Here is a 3,518-nt window from a genome sequence, read left to right on the forward strand (position 1 = left end):
GTTTCTAACTGCTTTCTTCTCTTCAGTGTGAAAACAAAGCATGTATGAGAAAGGAGTAATTCAGAACAGAAAACGTGTATGCTATGGTTAGCTGGTTCCAGTCACTCGAGGATCTGTTTTCTCATGGTGTGAAACTTGTTCAGCATCAGGATAAAGGATAACGACTCTATGGATATACAGAATCCTTCACCATGGTAAAACTCGCCAACCCGCTGCTTCTCTTCAGTGTGAAAACAAAGCATGTATGAGAAAGGAGTAATTCAGAACAGAAAACGTGTATGCTATGGTTAGCTGGTTCCAGTCACTCGAGGATCTGTTTTCTCATGGTGTGAAACTTGTTCAGCATCAGGATAAAGGATAACGACTCTATGGATATACAGAATCCTTCACCATGGTAAAACTCGCCAACCCGCTGTACACAGAGTGGATTTTGGAGGCAATCAAAAAGGTCAAGAAGCAAAAACAGCGTCCTTCAGAGGAGAGGATCTGCAATGCAGTGTCATCGTCGCATGGCTTGGACCGCAAAACTGTTCTGGAACAATTAGAGTTGAGTGTTAAAGATGGAACTATTTTAAAAGTCTCCAACAAGGGTCTAAACTCCTACAAGGATCCTGATAATCCTGGGAGAATAGCACTTCCGAAGCCTCGGAATCATGGCAAGTTGGATGGTAAACCAAATGTGGACTGGAATAAACTCATCAAACGTGCGATTGAGGGCTTGGCTGAGTCTAGTGGCTCATCCTTGAAGAACATCGAGCGCTTTCTGAAAGGTCAGAAAGATGTGTCTGCATTGTTTGGAGGTAGTGCTGCCTCCGTTTTTCACCAGCAATTACGGTTAGCTGTCAAACGTGCTGTCGGCCATGGTAGGCTCCTTAAAGATGGACCTCTGTACCAACTCAACACTAAAGCAACCACTAATGTTGATGGGAAGGAGAGTTTTGAGTCTCTTTCCTGTCTCCCTCCAGTGTGTCTCCTTCCCCATGAAAAGGATAAGGTAAGACCCAGATTTTGCATGGTAATTTTCTTGTGATTGGTGAAATGTGTCAATACAGAGTCACAATTTAAGGTCAGGGATTTGTTTGACTTGATTCTGTTAAGTTAGAAGTTATTAATGTGAATTTAGGATCGTACTGTGTCTAAATTTCTAAGCATGATCAGAGGAAGTGTAATAAATTGTACTTCAGACCAGAAAACTATGGGGAATTTACTTCTTAACACTTAGGTACAGTGGAACTGAGTGTCTAACAGGCATACTGTAGTTCTGTGTGCAAAACATAGGCAATAAGCCTCCTCACATTAAGGTGAGTTGCATTGGCAAAGCAAACTTGAGATGAGCTCTTACTTCCACATTTTTATTTCCCTGCCAATTCAGCTTCTTGCTTGAGTTCAGGTAACACAGTGAAGCACTGAGCAGCAATTGCCACCTAATGCTACCTTAGAGGCTCTCTTTGTTCACAATACAGAGAAAATCACTTTCTGTCCCACAACCACTTTGTTGTGAAACAGGGAGAAGCCTGGTCGAGTGGAAGGTGTCCCCGTCTGCAAGGGGATTGGAAGTGAATGGTCTTTAAGGTCCCTTCCCACCTAAACCATTCTAAGATCTAGAGAGCATGGTAATGCTGGAATGAACACTCAGGGACCTCTATACCTTGTGCCTCCCTCCACCTATCTCAAATACATAATACAAACCAAAGTATTTTTCTATTGCTTCCTCTTACTTTTATACCTTTTCCTCCTCCTTTGTACCATCCTTCTGCCTAAGGTTGTTGACTCTCCATTCCAACCTCAAGATGACATTGTTGGAGTGAAATTCATACCTAGTCAGTGTCTTGCCATTCTTTGCACTGCTGTGGACACAGACTAAAACAGAAATCTGATGTGTTTATTGAAGACCATTTTGCCAGTAATTCATGTATTTGCACTACTCATCTCCAGGACACCTAGAATGTGAAAATTATTTTTTTCTCTCCATAATAGATATATTTTTCAGGAGAACTGGAAAGTTTTTGTTGTTGCAAATACCCTCTTTAGGGATGAGTTCTTTGTGTGTATGCTGTTCATGTTTTTTGAAGTCAGCTTCAGTCTCTAGTGGGAGGGCTACTTTATGATCTGTTAGGGTTTGAAGACTGAAAACTACTGTAGGAGTCTTCTTCCTAAAGAAGAATAAAATCTGTAGAGCTGCTTTACAGCAGTAAAGTTTCTCTGAAGTTCTGATTTAACTGTGGGAGCTCTACTGTGGGTACAGTATTTGACTGGTCAGTGTGGTGGTGTGGGCTGGGTAATGTAGGAATTAAGTATTACTATGCTGAAAATTCAACAGCTACCTCTATCCTTTGTTCAGGTGTTCTGTCTACAAATCTTTCCTATGTACATCTCCAACTATATCTGTAATGAAATCAGTGTAGCTGTTAAATGGTATGAAAACTGGATATAAACCAGCCTGGCACATGAGGTGGCTGGTTCGAGAGTGCTAGTAACAGTGGAAAATGTTAGCTGTGCATATTATTAACACAGGATGTTTCACAGCATATTCATCTTGCTTGTAATTTGTCAAAAATCAGGACTAGCTTGATATTCTTTAAGGTTAATTTTCCCTAGAGTTTTCTTAAAATGGGGTATATCAGAGAGGTGAATGATAATATGGGCTACAGTAAATACTGAATTTGGTCTGGGATTTGGTTTTTGTCCCTTGGAAAAATAAGTGTATCAAGTTCTTGTGTGTGCATAAATCTAATTCCATGCACATGTATGTGTGTGTGCCTTTGGGTTGTTAGATATGCTCCCTGATCCCTTTCTACCTGCTCAGATATGAGCAGGTTGAACACTGTGAAAGATTTGTTAGTAACATTAAAATGCACAGTATCTATAGTAGAATTTTTGCAAGGGGTTTTTTCAAGAAGTTCTTCAGATTTTTTTTTTATGTGTTTAACATCTTAGATTTCTGCTTTTCATTTACCATCTCTGTGCTGTGTAACCCAGGCTGGGTTTCATAGTAGTTTCTTTAGTAATTTTGAAGATACAGTGCTAAAACATGTAGGTTCTGCCAGCGTTAATTGACTGGCAAGTCAGCGGAAGCCAAAAAATAAGTTCTGTTCTGCGGGATTTTTAAGACAGTTTATTTTTGGGTTTTGGTTTGTTCTTGTTTGGTTGGTGTGTTTTGTTTTTTTCCCATGCAGGCACTGTGATGGTCCTCACTGTTTTTTGTTAAAACTCAACCAGTTATGCAGGTGCAAAAGACATACTGTGCTGTAGGGATTTTCTTGATCTATTGAGTGCTTGAGAGTGATGAGAGATTTTTTCCTTTTATTTTTTTAATGGGATATACTCAGTACAGATTCTTTGAGAGGATTGTGACAATGTTTCTCTTGATTTTTAGAAGAGCCTTGGCAGTAACATGAACAAAAATAGTTCAGCCTCCCAGTTCTAAGAAGTCTTGGCAAACTGTCTCGTTTGCCGCTGTTAATCACTGCATTATTTGATCTTTAACATCCATTGAAAGACTCACCATATAGATCATG

At 39.9% G+C, this 3,518-nt stretch overlaps 1 pseudogene across 1 annotated transcript in view; it reads left to right on the plus strand.

Moving 5' to 3' along the window:
• The window catches only part of LOC103808212, a 1,123-nt pseudogene extending 129 nt beyond the window's left edge, over nt 1-994 (plus strand). The window contains exon 2 of the transcript XR_624788.1: nt 227-994. The product of XR_624788.1 is annotated as a histone acetyltransferase KAT6A pseudogene (transcript). The remainder of the gene's footprint in view (nt 1-226) is intronic.
• The last annotated feature ends 2,524 nt before the right edge of the window (nt 995-3,518 follow it).

Source organism: Acanthisitta chloris, unplaced genomic scaffold, assembly GCF_000695815.1.
Source record: "Acanthisitta chloris isolate BGI_N310 unplaced genomic scaffold, ASM69581v1 scaffold45948, whole genome shotgun sequence".
Lineage (NCBI taxonomy): Eukaryota > Metazoa > Chordata > Aves > Passeriformes > Acanthisittidae > Acanthisitta > Acanthisitta chloris.